A 19,627-nucleotide genomic window follows, 5' to 3' on the forward strand; every position below is an offset into this window, starting at 1 on the left:
TTCCACATTAAACGTTCAAATATCTTCGCGATTCGTCGTAGGTGCAGTAGATGGATGACACGATCAGTGTGTTCGTAATAACAAGAAATAGGCGTTGGCCACGTTCTACGATGTTCCTTCTGTCCCTACAATCATCTCAGTCACTGCAATCCTTGTACGAGCCATCATAGAAGTCTTGCGCAATTATGAAAGTGAGGTGCGCTGGAAATTCACGCCAAAGTAAACGTACCGTATGAAAAATGATGTCGTCCTCAGCGTAGCGTTTTGCGCGTTGCATCGTTTGTTTCGTGTTCGCGATAAGAACGTAAAAGGATGACTGAAGAAGAGGGGACGCGATAAATGGACGACTTCCAGATACTTCTCGGTAAAATAACCGACACGGATGCAACGTTCCTCCGGTCATAGGTTTGTCTCAACGTTCGTCTCGTCGAAGGGATGAAACGCGTCTGATCGTAAAGGATGTTCGGTGTTTATCGAAGATCGTTTGGTTCGTAATTTTTCCATTACGGAATAATAACATTAAGACACGACAAACCGCTTTGTTTCGGTTGTTCCTTTTTGCAGTCGACTGTCTGAAAGCATCGTTGAGATAAGAAAGCGACGAGAACCTTGCTATTAGCTGCTCTCGAATGGTTTCGCGTTGATTACATCGATAAATACGATTTCCGCACACCAACGTTGCATTACGGGTTTATCTTTTTCCAGAAAGCATCGAACTACGACAACGTATAACATTCCTTGATATTTCTGTTTGTAAACGACGGTGTTCTCATTCCTTGGCTGTGATATGCAAAAGAAAGCAATCGCTTAGTCTTCCATGAACATTACCAAGTCGTCGCAGAGATTGAGCTTCTTAGAATTAACTTGTCAAAGAGCAGAGGGAAAGGGAGAGGGAGAGAGAAACTATGCTTTGCTTTCCGGTCGGAAGATAAAAGTCCGCAGTGTTCGATGTCTTGGCGCGAATTAAGTGGCCAAGTCGAACATCGTGCGAGTCTTTTACATCAAGTTCGAACTGCGGGAGAGAGATTTGCATTCCAAAGGGGAAGACTGACGGTTAAACTGCGAACAATTCGTTCGCCACTCTTTGAAGGGTATCACGATCTCTGGTTGGGCTCGAATAAGGAGAGAAGGAGAGAGACAAAGAGACAGAGAGAGTTGGCTTCAGCTATGTAAAGCGGGAGCAGGTCGGGAAATTTGTCGGGAGTTTCGGAAATTGCCCTGCTCCCGTGGAATGCTCTCGCCTTGCGCTCCTTGCTTCGTACGTTCACGGCGTTTCGAATTTCCGTAATGCTCGTCGTTCTACCGAGTTCTTACGAACTCGCCAAGTATTTCGGAATCGAGGTTGCGTGGCTGGTCAGTCCGCAGAGCTTCGAGAAACCATCGGATAAAGTATGTAAGAAATTTCCAGACGTTTCCAACCCTTGTCAATGAGAAACCACATTTCCTCTCTTGACCAACGCGTCTCGTCTTCGTGTTGGCCGAAACTTCATTTCGGAATGTTCTCCCTCGACCCATTTCTTGCGTCTTCCTTCCCCATGAACAGTGCCTGATTATTCGCATCAGGTAGACTGTAAAGGAGGTGATAGTAACCGACGTTCAATGACATTGTACCAAGTACGATCCTCTTGAAGCCATTAGCCATTCGCGAAGAAAGGAATCTCTTCGTTAGGCTTTCTTCCTAGAAAATCAGCCATGCGTGCGAGGTCTGTATTCGAGGTCGAGCGATAAACCGAGAAAGGAAACTTCGGAAGCCCGAGATTTCAAACGTTTTCTACGAAGTGGTGGATTCCAGTTGAGCACTCGAATCCTTGCAAGCTTATTGACAAAAGGGGATAGTCGGTACACGTCCGCAAAGGCACGTGATCGTTATCTCGGTACTGGTTGCTCTCCTTTCTTCCCGAGAGGCTGACAGAAGTCCTCCTGCTGTTTTCATTGACTCGAATAACGCGGTGAACCCTTCCGGAAATTACGGCTAATTCTGGCGACGCCCCCTCTCCAAGTCGTTCACATTCTTTGTCCTCTCTGACTTGCTTGTTCGTTTGCCGTCCCGTTCCCGATCTTTTTGTCCTCCATGGGACGAAGCCAGTGCCTCTTTCTCTGTGCCTCCGGCACCGAAACCGTCGTAGGCGATTAAAAAACAGCTCGACCACAACAGAATCGCTCTTACGTTAAAGCAATTACCTTCGTTTGACTAAATGGAAAATCGAGCTCCGTGATTGTGTTCGTGGAACGACTAGCCGTAAAATCTCAGCCTTCAACAGCCTTCTTTTCTTCTTTTGACGCTGATCTTTCTGTTTGAATATCTGCGCCAAAGCACTTGAAAGACGTTCGATGTATTTTCTTGGTCGTTAAAAAGTCGGTTTATGAAAGTAAAATAAAGGCTCTAGTAGCGTCACATTCTCTGACATAATTTTAGAAACAGGGCACGCGTTTTTGCATTATTAGTCGATATGGTTTACCAGTCATTTACAAACCGACTACCTACGTACATAGATCGGAGTGCAAAAATGAAATCCCTGATATACGTATTATTCCATATTTCCATGTAGAATTATCGGTTAGAACACTCTGCTTTACTTCCCTTCATTGAGTGATCGACTTCGAGGTTTCACGATGCAGTTACTAGTGCATCGACTAGTATCAGCATATCGGTGTCGGTTGCGGTTTGTACGGATGCAGTATACCATTCAGTACAGCGTTCTAGTTGATGAACAAAGCTCGATACTCACTGATACCATTTCACAAAACCTCAGAGTTGATACGTCCCAACATGGGTCATTTCAATGTGTATAGATCTCTTTACGAATCTCCGTATTTCCCTTTTTTCTATCTTAACTTCTCTCAGAATCATGGCATTTGCCAACACACGTAGCATACACAAACCCGCTAGTTACATGGTTCATTTGTTTGACTTTTGTATTGTTTCGCTAGCCAACTATTTCACTCGTACGCTAATATCAACGAACCAATGTTCATTGACCAATAGCACCGCGAGAGTCGTTTTATTTAAGAAAGAAGGAAAGAAAGAGAGAAACGTTGTCGTTCGCGATAGCATCGTGGTGAGCTCGTAAAACAGCCGAAATCCCACGGGTGACCGGCCTAAGAGATCTATGGTCCCGATTGCGGATTGAACGAGAGGCCAGGACATCCGGTCGAGGCGTCGTCTTAATTCACCCACGGCCCGTGTCAGGCTATCGTTACCCTTCGCGCCGGAATTCTCTGGCCACCCTACCCGTTGATTTACGCGGTTGCTAAAGTTTTATCGGCCCGTCTATCAAACCGACCTTGGAATCCCCCAGGAATCGACCGTCCAGCATCCCTGATTTCCTACGAATCCGCGAGAAGGCCACGCCTTCGAGAAACCGGGTCAGGCTTAATCCTGTCACCGAAACAAATTTATGTTCGATTCGATCACTAGATACGTGTATACACGTACATATGAGCACGTGAATGTGTGTATAAGGGGAGAAAGGTCCTAACGCTGGACCTTTGTCTATCGTGATCCACTCGTGGCTTCATTTTCAAATTGGCTATAAATCGTGACGTCGAGACAAGAGGTGTGGAGGCGTTTGGCATGAAGTGTGCCCCGTCTGAATCTATTGTAGTGTATTTATGGTCTCCTTGTGACCATCCTGTTCTCCCTTGAAAGAATGCGAACGATGTTATCAAGAGGCGAGCACTATCAGACTTACGATCAGGTAGATGGTTGAATGAAAATATTCATAATTCAAGCGCACGTATCGGTAAAAGCGAGGAAAAAGCCACGAACTATGATTTAAACGCTAGGTACCAACAGGTGTCTTAATATTTTTTTATGATTATAATCAGCAATGTGTATGTATATGCAGAAACAAAATTTTTAAGACAAAAGATAAACTTACAGTTAACGCTTGATGGTTAGTTAACTGAGGGAAAACGTAAATTAGAAGATTTTTGTTAATGTTGCGAGTAAACAGTACACAGTAAAGTAGCTTATAGATACTATACAGCTGGTTACCGAACAATACGATTTTCAAGTGAGAAGCCCAAGTGAGTTCGTATTCTAAATCATACGAAGTCCTCATCCGGCGTTAGTCCGTATAAAGGGACGACCATAAATTTGCGCGTGGAGTTGGATGTGGTGGCGCATTTATCATTAGCTTAAATTTACCTCATATTCGTAGTAAATTTTAATTGCTGTCAGGGAGGGCTGGATAGAAAATTCTTAGTACGATTTTCGAAGAGACCGATCGCACTTACAGAAATCCTGTAGGATCAGTCGCGACAATATCGACCTTTTTTCTCCGCCCTAGTTAATTAAGTCAATCGTAGAGCTTAGGAAATTGCCGTGGTTCAGTTTGATCGCAGTCAGGCGATCCGCAATGCGGAATGCGACGGTCGAAGACGTTAAACGTTTACGGATTTGCGTTTACGAAACGTTGGAGAATGGGCGCTCGTTCGAATCGAAGCGATGCTTCGGTCAATTAAATAGAGCATTTGTCTTTGAGAGTTGTCTTCTTTGGTAATCCGTGGTCGGGAAACTTTTGCATCGTTCTCAGACTCCCGAATGCTTAGAAGCCTCAGATAGAAGAGCAGAGCCCGCTCTGCCGTCTTCGTGCGCCGATCCCGCGGGAATAAAGAACCAAAGTCGTTTTCCTCCAGCTTCAAATTGACCTGGGACCTGCCTCTCTACCCCGATCTCATAAATATTTAAATCTAATGAACTTTACAGCCCGTGTAGATTCAAATCAGGCGTTCTTCGTGGTCTCGTCTTATATATTATTCGATCACCTAGTGTAACGTTGATCGAGGATCAACGCCGCCGGTGTCACTGATTTTTTCTTTTCCCTGCATACTGTATTTACTTTGGTTTCACCGTACTGTGCTGTAACTAGACACACTGGACACAGAAAGAAGGATAACTACGGAACAACGGTGTGTACGTTGCCGGTGACAATTACACAGCGTGTAACTGGAAGATCAAAGAGATCGGCTTCGAACTCTGCGCGTATGGCACGAACTTCTCCCCAATTTTCAAACGCTCGTCTAGTGTTTCCGATGTTATTGATACTCCGGTTTCCTCGATCCGTCAGGTGTGTTTTGAACGACTGAAGTAATATTATTGGCGAGATTTCACAAGATACGCGTTACAAGTTCTTAGTAAATATTAATGAATTCCAACAAAATTAGTAACGAAACAAATAAAAAAGTTACGAATTACGAATCGTTTGATCATACTTGATGACGTTAAATTTTCCGCTGTAAACGTTCGGATGACGATCCAACTGGAATTATTTAACAGAAATTAAAAACCTACGTTTGAAATGAAAAAAGAAAAAATTTTTTTTTATTACGATCCGGAAGAAACACACCTTACGAGCAGTCAGATCGATGTTAAATCTGTACCGGATGCACCGTAGACTTTGAATAACGGTTCTCCGTGATTGCACCGGTTGCCAGGCCCTGTGTGCTTATTAAGGCTCGGTTTGTAAATAACGGCTACGTCGGGAGTAGGTTGGCCAGCGAAACGCCGAATTTAGAAGGGTTTCCGGGGAGCCGGTAGAATTACGGCGTGTCGTAGGAATTTTGCTTTATCGGCCTCCAGAATTATGGCGTGACGGTGTGTTTCACTTTGCTGCGAATTCTCTTTCAAAATGTCATCGGCAGAAACAATTTTCCGCGTCTTTTAAATTCATTTCTACCCCATCCTTCTTCATCAGTTTGTCCCGTTTACCCCTTTTCGTTTCGACCCGGTCGTTCGTCTTCCGTCCAGCTTCTCGAAGTTTCTTCGTTATAACGAGAACTCTGGAACGTTTGTATGGCACTTTTAATTTCGCCAGGCTCGTTTCTCAGTCCCTTTACCGACACCCGGGCGGCAATATGTTATTCGTTCGCACCTACTTATTCAAGCTACCAGGCGAACGTTCTGTGGATTATTTTTTAATGCTCCCACAGCGACACACGCGAGGTAAGCCTCGTGTTGATTATGCATGAACGAATGGCGGCGGTAGCACGCAGCCAGTGACGATGCCTGAAAAATTAGGAAGTTTTATGGGCGGCTGTGTGAGCGCGAGGAGACCGCGAATTATTCAAAGATCTTAGCGAGCTTGTTGCCACTTCGACCCGGTTTTCTGCCGAGAAACTTCGCCAGAAACTTTCTATTACGCTCCGTGTAGCTTTCCTAAAGAAAACACGTCTCATATACAATTTTACTAGGAAAATTCTGTTATCGATTCCGATAATAATCCTGTCATTCGTTCCGGGTAATATAATTATGTTTCCAATGGAGCATAGCGTCTCTCGAGATCGTATAATTGCAACGTCTCGATTCCATCGGTAGCTGCCATACAATTTCACAGTGGGATTTCGCGAGCACTCGAAATCGAAGGGACGTTAATTCCCATCGATATGAGAAACGTCTCTCATGAAACAAATCGTGGTCGTAATATTGCCAACTAAGGGATAGGGCAGCACGAGGGTTTCTAGGCGTGATGTTTCTCCATTTTCTTGACGGGATCATAACAAATACAAAAGCGCGTCTAACTAACAAGGAAGAAGCATTACTGACAGATACGCTGAGCCGAATGCAATATTGAGCTACCCTCCGAGTCTAGGTCGTAATTAAAGCACTGAATTATTCGTCAGCTTGCTAGAGCCGGTGTGAACATCGTTAGCGTCGACGACCGGCCCGCGCCGTAAACAGCAACCCCTCTCGTGAATTATATGCTTGCCACTCTTCCGTCGTCTCGGCCAGGCCAGTGTCAATATTGTTTTAAAACCGTCTCGGATGTATTCCTCGCGGGAACGCTACGAAAAATAACCTCCGCTTCTCGTTCTCGATCCTCGTTCCATCGGATTACCTTCCCTTCTCGGTAATAACAGAGAGAAATGTGTTCTCGATTTTTATCGATGGCCAGACGCGTCTGTCATCGTGCGAAGACGGCGAGACGTCCTTAGGGACAGTTTCGTACGGAAGGATGGACGAAACCAGGAGAAAATGATCCTTCCTTTTATCCTTTCGTGAGTTTCCGCTTATACTCCATTAGCGTCTATCGCGGAACAGGTACGTATTCTGGTTTCGTTGTTAATCGAAGAGTTAGATACTGTCTGGTTGCAACACGATACGCTACTATTACGATTGTGATACCTTAGCTTCGCGATAGAATTGTAAGACATTTATGATATTAGTTATATGGTTATATAGTTACATAGTTCACATAACGTGTAACAAGGAAATCTTATATTGCTTATACGGCTAATTTGGAGAAGAAATACCGTTTATTGTCTTGTCAAATTGTATTTGTAAGCGCAACAACGATTTCCACTGAGTATTCTAAAAAATTGATGAAGCCGATCGAGTAGCTTGTTCGACCAGCGTCAGTTTTGAAACTGTTACGTTCACGCCGATCTCTCGGCCATTGGAAGCGATTACCGGAAACGGTGGGCCGTTTTATGAGCGGCACGTTCATTACTCCTTGCTTGTCATATTAAAGTCACCACGCAACGCGTCCGCAATTATGCCCGTAACAGTGTCATATCGCCTACTACCTCGGTAGGAATGAGAACCGTTAATTTGTCGTGACAAACGTACACCCCGAATCGCGATCTATGAACTGGAACAATAGATATGGAGGCTGCGATGACAACGTGGCGCGTAATTAAATACAACGATAGTCGAGCTGGTTTAAGCTACAATTGCTGGAACAAGAACCGGATTCAGGTTGAACGAAAGGACTGAAAAATCGCGTAAAAACTGCGAATCATTACTTGCCATATAAACTTCAAAAATTTAGAAGAAATTTAATTATAAATTCTATGTTATCGTAGGAAACAGTTTTCTCAAAAATCTATTCAATTAAAGGAAATTGCTATTGACACGTTAAATTTGAATTAACAACAACAAGTTATCAGAAGGTTTGGTATATTTGCGTACATAAAATTCAGGACTTTATTTCAATTCTTCGTACGTGTTGAAAATTGCGGATCTTAATTGCCGAAATAAAAGTAAAGGAACACTAAGGTTACACTTAGAATTCATATCAAAATAGTTTTAGATTTATTTAATAAACGATTTCCAGGATCTTCGTCGATATACATTTGCACGCGTCTCAGCACTCTCTTTGTCTCACCAGCTTCCATTCCGCACTGCCAACGGAACAGTTACATTCATCTGTTTTTCGAGACGCCGTGCACACACATACTTCCACACACTCATATTCACATACGTGTGTCACTACTACGCGGCCAATCTAGTCTAGTATACAAAATTATACATATCTGAATAGTACGTATTAACAATTTCCTAGCGTAAATGTTCATGAATCTGGTCACCGAATGAACATACCAAATAAATATCGATTTAGTCACATTTAATCCGCACGATTATGCACCTCTTAATGAGCTGTCACGATCTTTCAAAGACATTCCGTTTCGCGCGTGACAATAGAATTTTTCAATTTCTGGTCAACTGCAAACGTTGTCGGCTGTCAAAAGTATTCGCGGGGTGAAAAGAAACGGTTGGGTAAATAAGAGTTCATTTTCTGGTGGGTGTTCCGCACGAAAACCGGGGATAGCTGGCGGCGGCGGTCGAGGCTTTCACGCAATATTGACGCAAGAGTGGTATAGAGGGGCGGCAAATACGTTTCGCGCGTTTATTCCGCGCTGGCGTATTTACATCGGGCCTAGATCGTCGTATCGGCGCCCTGTCAACGATATGAATTAATATTGATGTTGACGCCGGGCTGAAAGAGTTGCAGTTGCCGTTGAAAATAATCCCAGGGGTTGGCGAAAATTTCGCTGGCAACCAGGCATTCGCGCAATAAAATCTCGCCCTTCATCGACGTATTAATCAAACTTGGTTGTCAGCGATGATCGATAAAATTATAGACGTCAGGTTGCTTGTAAAATTCGTAGGACAATTTAAGGAGAAGGTAACAGTTTAGCATCTTTTAGTGATCTTTTGTTTATTACCTGAATAGCTTCGCGAAATTTTTCTCTTGAACGATTTCTTCGCTCTTTTCCAGTGAATTTTTAAACGAATTCCTTGAATGAATTTCTGAATGAAGCCGATTTTGCCCGTAGTCATTCGAGTCTTTGGGGAATGTTAGAAGAGTCAGAGGAAATGTTAATGTGACTGTGTTATATTCAGCGAAGAATGGTATCGATTATTGCAGCGAAGGTTCAACATTTTTTGTCTGCCTTTCATGAGAGATATAATATAGCGTAAGATTCTAACTAAATGAAATGGAATCTACTAAGACAATCCTCGTTTAAAAGTTAATAGAAATGATTGCTTAGGTACGTTGTCACGTTTGATCCTATCGTCTGGGATCAAGTTTCTGAAAGAATTTGTCGAAACGCGATTTCTGCAGACTATACAGCATTTTTTAAACAATCGATGGCTGTACAACAGGATGAGGTAGACTCTGCACAATGGAGCTATTTGCGAACTCTGTGCATCATGGTGACACAATTTCTTCGTGTCACTATGATGGATTTTAAGAGTGAACTTTTCAATGTAATGGACTGCAATGTTTATGCATTTACGAGAAAAAATATACAAAACTGAGCCAAGATTGAACCAAATACTACAAAATATCCAAAGTAAAGTAATCGTTGTTATTTTATGGAGAGAGAAACAAATCTTCTCAATTTAAACCCACCTCTATTGTTTCTTTCTGTGAAACAGTATTTATATAAACAGTGGATCTCGCGTAACTCAACGGTAGTAATAAGAAATAACTCGTGTAATAAGCGATAAGTTAATACCGCGCAAAGACAAAAAGAAGCAACATATCCCATCATTAAGTTCAAGTTGAAATATACGAAAGTCTCTAAATAAACATCGATAGAAGTCACGCTGTATTCCGTTTTCCTAAGTTTGGTCCGTTGCAAAATTACTATCGTCTATGAAATAATATCGACAGAAATATCGACAGTTCATAGAGTAGCCGACCGATACGGTAACGTGCGTAATAATTAATCAGAAAATCCAGCGTAGTCGTTATCGTCGAGTCGTTCTAATCCCATTTGCCGTGCATGTTTTCCATACTGCGAATTAGCTGCGTGTTACGCGTTTAACCGCGTTAGGCGGGACACCCGCACGCGGAACCAGACAATTTATCGATACCTCAATCGATATTTCCGTACAGAGCGACGTCGACTGGGCGCGAATCGACGAATAAAGAGAGGAAATCAATGGAATCTCTGTTCCAGGCGGCGATCAAACCTAGCTGGATTGGAAGCCATCGTTGATCGGCCAGACAATGGCGTTAGTCTCGCGAAGACGTCACGTAATTGCGCGCCTATTGTTATCGTCGATGAACCATGTCCACCGACTGGGGCAACGCCGAATTAACGTGACTCCGGAGGTAGTGCACGCAGCCAGCACCCGGTAAGTCCAATTAATTAAATCGGTAATTACGTTCTCAGACGAATATGGAAGGCGTGGTGGCAGTTGCCTGGAACACGGCGTGCCATGTTTCTACTATACCACGTGCAACCAAGTACGGTAGGGCTTCGATTAACCAAGTTTTCCGGCACTGAGACACGTATCGCGAAACATCGACTGAAATTTATAATTCGAATAACGGGATAATAGGTTAATCGAACCTACATTGTAATTCTATTCGCTAAGGATTTTCGATTTTCCACTTATTCTCGTTGCACCAGCCACAATCACCATTAGGGACTTGTTTTTATTTAAAAGAGATAAGGATAAAGAAGAGAAGTAGGCAGAGCTCGGAGACTCTGCGGGAAACTTTCTAACTGAGAGCTAATAACATTGAATATTAATGAACCTCCTGGTTTTTTGCTTCCCTCGCGCGTCGCCCTCGCGTACCGCTGCTAATGAAGCAGGGTAAGGACGGAATAAGAGCATTGTGGCCCGCTCAACAATGACCCTCACGGTTCTTTCTCGTTGGGTGCCGAGAAGAAGCCCGAAACGCTTTTATTTCTACTACAAATTCCACCAGGCGCGCCAAGGAAAATTGGTAATCCCGACTAAGCATATCGAAGTTTGAAGAAGATGAGTTTGAAGGAGATAAAAAGTATAACACGTGCATGGATTAATATTGACGGAGATATAAATTACAAATTTTGTTGATTTGCTATAATAAAAGTGAAAATGGATCTTACGAAATGCAATTCGCTCGGTTCAAATTGTTTTTCGTGGTTCGATGACGTTCGTTAAAGGCGATAATTATTCCGATCGTCGAATGGACAAGGATGGACGTTTCAGAGGCTGGAGATTTCATCGGTCAGGTCTATGAATATCGAAACATTTATTTGCCAAGCACAAATATGGATTTCCATCAAAGCGTTTGCGCTGGAAACTCGATCGGCTCTAATTACCGTCCCGCGCCATCTCTACGTTAAAATTAGAATCGAGAAACGGACGGATTACACGTGTCCCGATATTGAACCGATTCGATTCGTCGATGGCGATTAATTTGCTTAATCCCGGACAGATTAGCGGAGGAAGCTATCCGACAAGCAGTTTAGACGGCGCGATAATACCGCGTTGCAATCTTAATCGAAACGGCGTTGCTCGACTTCCCCTTTCGACGCGTACGATTCGATATCTCTAAACAATTAATTGGATCCTGGCACCGTATCGGTGAATGGATCCGATTAGGCGACTGGAATTTCGCGGGAATTGCTTCGCGAATCGAGTGCGGATCCTTCCGAGTGGAATGTCTCTGATCTTGAATGACAGATCACAGAGATAATCCGTAGGGGCTAATTTCAAAGGACAGTCCCTTGTTCCGTTTCTCAATTACGGCTCGCTTCTGAATTTTCAATAGTTGTGTATGTCTGTTGCTATTGTGATCACCGAATTTTAAACGCTTGTAAGTTACGTTCTTGGCTATTGCGATAATTTATAGACGGAGATTGAAATTAATGGAAGCAAACAAATTCTTGTTATCGAATGGAAAACCATAAGGGGAATAATAAGCGCGTTTTTCGTTGAGTTTTCGATTTTAACGTCACTTTACGACGAAGAAGGAATATTAGTATAAAATAGGTAAAAGTGGAATAAAATGTGTAAAAATATATTTCGCGAAATTTTGTAGAAGCTAAGGATATAAAATCGTTAGGATAAACAATATTTTAATATCATAATATCAGCGCAGTTTGAATTTCACTATTCTACCATACACCCGAATTTTTTACCAAACTATTTTTTACCAAACATTCCAATTTTCTACCGTATAACTGCGTCTGTGGCCACACGCGGATGATTGGAAAGCACACAGTTTCAGTCGGTTAAAAAATTAACGAACTTTCGGAGGAACTTTCCATTTGCGGGACGTGGACCTAATATCTCGCGGTCCGGCGATTGGTGGATCGGCCCAGCTCGAACATTAATTTAGATTAATCCGAGGCGGGAGTTGGCCAAGTAAAACTACAGGTGAAACTAGTTTAGCCACAGAGATCCCAAGAGAGCTTTGAAAACTAAGCGTCGCTCAGCCGCTTATTATATATGAAACGAGCCTTACCAATGTTTCGTTCATTCATACCGCGTCTTCATACATACGTCGATTGGATGTCGCGTGGATTGATACGTCGCGTGAATGCACACCGTGAGAACCCGATTGAAACCTCGTCATTTTAGCAATATTAAGTTCGTAATTTTCGAATGAAATATACATCCGCAGAATGGAAGGATCCTTTATGAGGTAGAACGGAGCGTGTACGATTAATGGAACGGCGCGGTTGGATTAAAAGATTTTCGATCTCCAACTTTGACACGGTGGATCGATGCTCGACGCTCATTAATTTATGATATATGTATAGACGAAAAGAATGTGACGTTTTTCGTAAGAGAAATGAATCGAAGGTGAGGTCTAAATTTCAAGAATGATTTCGACCAGTCGCTTACCGGAATAAAGGATTCGTTTCTTCGAACTAATACCATTACAATGATCAATAGTATGAAAAAGAAAATTCCAATACCTCGGAATAGTGGAAGGAAATTTATCGAGATTTGAAACTATATCTAGATCATGGAATCCCCATTTCTTCGCCGACTGTGTCATCCTCGTCGACGGTACGATCTTACTTCTGTTAGCTTTCTTTTTTCCATGCTCGGTCAATAACGTTTCGTGTTTCAAGCTCGGTCGTCTCAAGAAAACGCTCGCCTGTCTGCAATCCGCTCTGGCTTTCGTGAAATAACGTCGCTCGGTACATCCGGCGTTATTTGTCTTTCTACGCTCGGATGTTGCAATATCATGCAAGATCATAGTTAAGTGGGAACGAGGTCGCAGCCTCGTAGTATTCAATTTAGTGACATTCGTTTCGTCGGATTCCTGCCTAGGCCGAATTTACCTCGGCTGCAATCGTAACGTCTTCGCGACTGTCTCGCGAGCGTAATCATGGAACATTCGGCTCGTTGGCCCGCAGAATTCGCGGAACATCGTCGACAAATAAAGCACGTGACGATGAATACGCGCTAGTTCGCTCTGATCGTTCCCTTCTCTCAACCTTCAACCATCTCAGACAACCTCGTAACATTTTACTTGGAAAATCATGAATATAGAGAAGACAAGGGTAGTTTGCTTCTTAAAGATCTTGCTCGTTTAAACCTTTGCAGGCGTTTGTAACGTCGGATGCAATCTATCGACACTTTCGACATTGTTTACGTGGTTTCGAAGGAGAATAAGACGCTTCGTGTTTGATATCCTCCTCACGTCGTTGATCACGCGCAGAAACCGGTCACGGATTTGCGAAGGAAGAAAATCGCTCGACGGTAGACAAGTACGTTCTGAAGGGAATGATTACGTATTCCATCCTGTCGTCCTTGCTTCTCCATGCACCTTCCGTTTTCCCGATTCTTCGTTTCCTGTCGTAACCTCTCTCCGTCTGCCGTCTTGTTTAACCAGCGACTGCTACTGGAACTGACTGTTTATGTTGCTGTATTCCACGAGCTACATTATAATAGTAATCATCGTTGACTCTTTTGATCAATGTCAATTCCGAGAATCACGTCTGATGCACGCAGGATCATGAAACTGATTTTATATCACTGAAAATCGCGTCGTGCTCTATCGATGCTTTACTACTGCCACACTTTCACTCAACAGTAGATGTTTCGCGTTGCTTAGCGCTTTCCTTTATTTACACGTTTGTACAATGTGAGTTTTGAAGTTAAGCTTGTCTCTTGCAAAACCCTGTTCGACAATTTTGACGATTTGTTGATGAATCTGAGATGCTATAGAAATTTGAGATCTGTCAAAAATCTGATCGTTTCACAGGTAAACGTGTTTGGTTGAGTAGTAGTTCGTTGAATGCGGTTTGTTTGATAATGTTGCTTGATTCCGCTGCTGGTTGTATTTTTGACTAATCGATGTATCGACGAGTTTACAAAGGTGTAACTATGAGGACCACATGAAATACGAGTACCTATTGTACACATGTATCTTAACTATGTTTTATATTTTGTAACGAGGGTTCTGTTCGATTCATCGCTTTGCGATTTATAGCTCCCAATAACGTCATTGTAGCAGATAAGAAGGAACGGCGAGTTTCTTTTGATAGCACGAGTTTAATCATCCTGCAGTTTGTTCGCCAACGTTTGGATAATGACAGACGTGCATCCGCAACTTTGAAAAGTTTGTGGAAGAACGGGAACACCCAGACCGGTCCCGGGAACATAATTTATTTCTCAGCCTCTTATTAAAGAACAGAGGGTTATTAAGTTCGCTGAGAGAGAAGAAGTTGCGGAAGCGGCAGATACGGCGATAATGGAAGACTGGAAAGGAAAACGCGAGGAAATTATTTATCATGCACTTTTGGACGGATGGTGGCACTTAGTTTGGTAATTTGATCGTTATTGATCGTTCAAGATTCTTTTCGGTATAATAACGAAAAACGAGATACTTAATCCGAAAATTAATCCACCAAGTAAATATATAATATATTCTGATATACAATTAAACACCTTTTGGTAGTAGTTGCATTTCAAGTTTCAGTCTTGCTAGCAAAGAGATAAACAGGGATTCGCGAATCCTCTGGCAGCGGAGAACGTTTATCTCTCCCAGTTGTACTATAACTCGAGCGGGATCTCGCGTTACCGTGTTGGCATTTTTAACACAGCTATGTTAATAGCACAGATCAAGTGGACTCGTCGGGATCTCATTAAATTCTCTAAGCGACCTATATTTCCTTTCCCTTTCGACAAAATTACTTTCGACGCTAACTCGTCTCTTCCCAGCTTATCGCGGACGTTGATTTGCATAATCCAGATTCTTCTCCGGCCTACAGACTTCCATCGATTCCCATTTCGTTTTTTCCACTATTTCTTTTTTCTTTCACTTGAACTTCCTCATTTTTTTCCCCAATGTTTAGCCACTTTCTCTTTGTGATCTTTCTACATTTTCTCTTCGTACGATATACACTATTGTTTGTATAAGTATCTGAACACTCTGGTCGAGAATTTGCTTGTTTGTTTAGTTTTCTTTCGGTGTGGTACATATTACCTACATCGAAAAATAGCGTTTACAAAAGCTTACTGCTTTCATGTTGTTGGGTATCACTCGTCGCTCTACATATTTCATATCCTTCATGCTCATTCAGCTAAGTATATATTATAGATTCTGTTACAAGCGATGCTTACATTAGCATTTCTGCTCGTGTACTCTACTCCTGGTATAGTACTCGTGCTTTGTTGTAATACGTTGCTCCTGTCGTTACTTACTTGCATACATACATTGGCCGAGTATTACAATTGAAATTTCGTAACGGAAGAATATAACGCGTTCCGAGTCAACCGCGTCTGTCCTGTGTCTGACAGCGTGTTGACCGTTTCTACTGTGCGCTCAAACCGTCCTTCTTTCTATTATACGTGAAATTAACTTGGTCCTGCGCGTTACGTATACGTAGACGTAATCACTCATAAATATGCGGTCATTTTGGTTAACATGTAATAGCGGTATTTGAATTTGACTGAAGTGTTCAAATTTATGACGAATTAGTAATTAAAACCAGCATTAACTAGTTTATTACGAAAGCGGTATAAATTTTAATTAATCGGTAAAATACATATATCAAAGACATAAATTACTATTTAGTACGTACGCTACTATGTTTACCACTATTTATACGTTTACCTACTTAGATATTAGTATTTGCGTTAACTGGATATCCTTCTATCGATTTACGAAAATCTTCTGCAAACAATTTTCTACTTTGCTGTGTACCAACTTTGAAAGAAGAGAGAAAAATTTCCACTGTTAACCTCGCAACGTGTAGAGTCGACTTAGGACAAACGTTTTCCCGAGATTTCTAACTGTTGCAGAGTTCTATCAACGAAATCCAGGAACCAGTTTTCTCAGAAAATCGTTTTTCAACCTCCTCCTTAAACTCTCTTGCAATTCGCTTCCAGACAAGACAACGAACATATATTTTCCTTGAACAAAGTGCCGAAGGAATAGTCCGGTCGCCTTTCGTTTAAACGTTAACGGGTCGCTGTTGCATTGTGCGCGGCAATTGTCAGGGCTGCGAGGCCTGGAATGATTAAACAGCAACGGGGGCTGTTTACCCGAGGTAAACGCCATCGCAACCCCGGCGTTCTTCTAAAGCTCTGGATCCACGATGCTCCGTGTTCACGCGGTCTCTTAGCGAAACTGAGCCACCGTCGATCTTCTTGCCGCCCCTCCCCCTCCATTGAACCAGGCTTACCAGGATCCTGTACTTGGAATATTAATTTCAACACGCTACACGCGAACATACCATCCGGAACTATGCAGTTTTCCGTCGCTTAAACGAAGCCGAGTTATCCGCAATTTCCGGCGAATGTATGAATATTCCGGCGGTTGGTATTCTCTCGTGGTCGCATCCACGTCCAGACGATGCTCGTTCTCAAAATCCTTGCGCTCGATTCTCGAACAAATCTCAGGTAAACAGGTCTGTAAAAATTTTGCGACACTGTCGAAACCATCGTTATTTTTAGAAGTTATTTTTATAAATTTAATTTTTTCTAGCACATATTCATACCAGATGAAGGCGACATGACGAGACCATAATAAAATCGATGAAATTTACAACTTTCGATGATCGCGGTATTAAAACTGTTTAGAGCCTCGTTCAGCAGGATAAAACGTCAATTCTAAATCTGAAAAAAAAAATTGTTTCCTTGTAGAAGGGAGCAGTTATGACTTACTTTCAACTTGGAAAAAGTTAAGTTTAGTTGGAAATAAGTTACGACTGCTGCCTCATATTCTTCCAAAAATACGAGCAAAATATTCTATAAGCTTCAATTTTCACTTACGTTTAACTTCTAACGGTGATGGAAATTGATTTCGAGAAACTGATACAAGGCGTACCGTTTTTCTTACGATCTCGAACGGTACACCTTTATCCTCGAAGGTACGAAGCTTTTTCACGAACTTGTAGAGGCGAATTTTCGATCGACTGCGCGGAAACGCTCGCGGCACTTCGTCTGATCGTCTTCGAAGGAGAATCCAGAGACGAACACAGGTATCCCGGTCACGTAATCCGAAATTCTCGGTGGGCCAGGCTGTGAAATTTGTCGCGGCAGCCAGTTCGAATGTTTATTCAATTTTCGGGCGGGCCGTGTCACGAAGAATGCGAACACACGCGGACGGACTGGACCGGGTCGAGTTTGCTCGGATTAACTCGATTTTAGATTCGATCGTGCTGCCTCAAAGGGTATGTTTCCTCTCATCACAAAGGCAAATGACCACCGTATAAACTGCATGGTAGAACTGTATGGTCGACGCGCGTTCGTCTGTGGCATTCTTTTTAAACTGATGTAGAGATGTAAACTAGACGAATAGAATACGAATGAAATGTAATTTTCGTTGAGAGAAAGAGAGGCGTGCATACCTTGTGCGATCGTCGCGTAATTCCGACAAAGATGTTATCGCACGTTTCATTTAGACGACCAGAGGCGGCGACTGATATTAAATATGCCGGTGAGCGAGGGCAATTTGCACTAATGCGTTCCGCGCGGGCGTAAACTCTTCTGCTCATCTCGGTCGTCCCTTTTTGCGTGTTTTACCGCTAAAATTAAACGCGTCAGCCAAGAACGAAAGATCGGCGCAAGAGATCGCGACGTTGCTCTTGTTATTTTTCTCTTATTGCATTATGCGTCGTGCGGAACACCTTCGATAAATTAGCACAATTACACTTCCATCGCACAGTTCGTAAGTGTTAAGATAGCTTTTGCTTTCATGCAAGATAAGATAAATAAACTGAAATTATCAGAAAGCTAATAAAAAAAGGTACAATGTTATCTTACGTGCCCTATGTCATAGATTTCGAATTTTTGTCTACAAATATGGATACGAGAGATGAGTATCTAAGTAATTTGAACAGGCTCTGGACATTTTCAGAGGCATTCAAGGTGAGTAAATTACCTGATCGATAAGGTCGATAGGACGATAGTAGTCTTGTTTTGATAAAATCGTTTCTCTGGACACGCGATCGTCTACGTATTTAATGTAAGAAGCTAAAACAACTATGTAATTGTTTCCTGTGTTGTCTTGATTTTCATACACGTTTTTTTCATTATCGTATCATAAATCAATTTCTATCACGACATCATATAAATAACACATCTGCCCTATCGAGTCATTGTTATTTGTTCGGTTGGTGTAATATCGGTGTTCCTGTTGGCGGTTCTCCAATTATTTTGAACAGTCTAACTTTGACTATCAAGCATCATTCGCTATTTATAACGTAGTATTCACAATTACAAAAATTACATTTTTAAATGTAACTCTGAGTCGACAGTTAGAACGTAGACCACCCATTTCATTAACAGTAGCTACCTTGTGTTAATTATGACGTGGTATTATAATTAGGAAAGTGAGCTCCTTACTTGTGGTTCTAATTTGACGGGTAGAAACTACTGTACATCATACGGTTCATTAACAGTTTTCGTTCTGCTACTATGCATATGATACATAATATATTCCTCAAACTTAGATTTCTTGAATTGTTCGGTTCCATATTCCAGAATCTGGTATCCTATTCCATTCGCTGACAGGCGTTGGAGTACAGAAATGGAACAATTAATGATACGAAGCATTCCTTGCAGCAGAATTCTCCAGTCACAGTGGAGCTCTTGCTTCGTGGAAATGATACACGATCCAACGAGGTTTATCGCGAATTCGGCGACTCCGGTGTCTGGTGGCCACTTTGAAAACACTTGATTATCAAGGAACTTTATTAGGAGCAATAACTCGTCGTCATATCCTAATGAGATTCTATACTCGTAGAATTATTTCGAATACTGGGAAAAACATGTTGGAAAGACGAAACATTTACTTAAAAAAGTACTCGAATGTTAACAGTAATTTTTTTATAAATACCTTGTTCGGCCCATTCCCTTCTTTAGGAAATTCCGAATTACCTGTCCTCCCCGAGCTGTAATGACTGAAAGGTCAGGGAAAAACCTCGGCCGGTAAGACACGATGGACGGTCGAGACCCAACGGCTGGTGGAGAGAATCAGCAACATAGGAGATCAGTTCATCAACAGACATCGTATTGTGCTGGTGAAATACTTAAGTCGTCATCAGAACATCGTACCGTGAATACTTTACTCTCGACAAGATCTTACCACCGCCGTGTTCATAGCATCAAACGTTACTTTTATACAACAAGTGCAAATAAAGTGCTAAA

General features: G+C 42.2%; 1 protein-coding gene and 1 long non-coding RNA gene across 5 annotated transcripts in view; one reads left to right on the forward strand and one right to left on the reverse strand.

The window, feature by feature from the left end:
- Positions 1-19,627, forward strand: part of LOC138180945 (uncharacterized) — a 214,367-nt gene that overhangs the window by 108,638 nt on the left and 86,102 nt on the right. Inside the window, exon 3 of the long non-coding RNA XR_011173408.1 lies at positions 10,195-10,372. This is a non-coding gene — a long non-coding RNA (uncharacterized LOC138180945). The remainder of the gene's footprint in view (positions 1-10,194; positions 10,373-19,627) is intronic.
- Positions 1-19,627, reverse strand: part of LOC138180943 (dipeptidase 1) — a 257,130-nt gene that overhangs the window by 104,558 nt on the left and 132,945 nt on the right. The window lies entirely within an intron of this gene.

This window comes from Bombus flavifrons, chromosome 6 (genome assembly GCF_040668555.2).
Source record: "Bombus flavifrons isolate JBK064 chromosome 6, iyBomFlav1_principal, whole genome shotgun sequence".
Lineage (NCBI taxonomy): Eukaryota > Metazoa > Arthropoda > Insecta > Hymenoptera > Apidae > Bombus > Bombus flavifrons.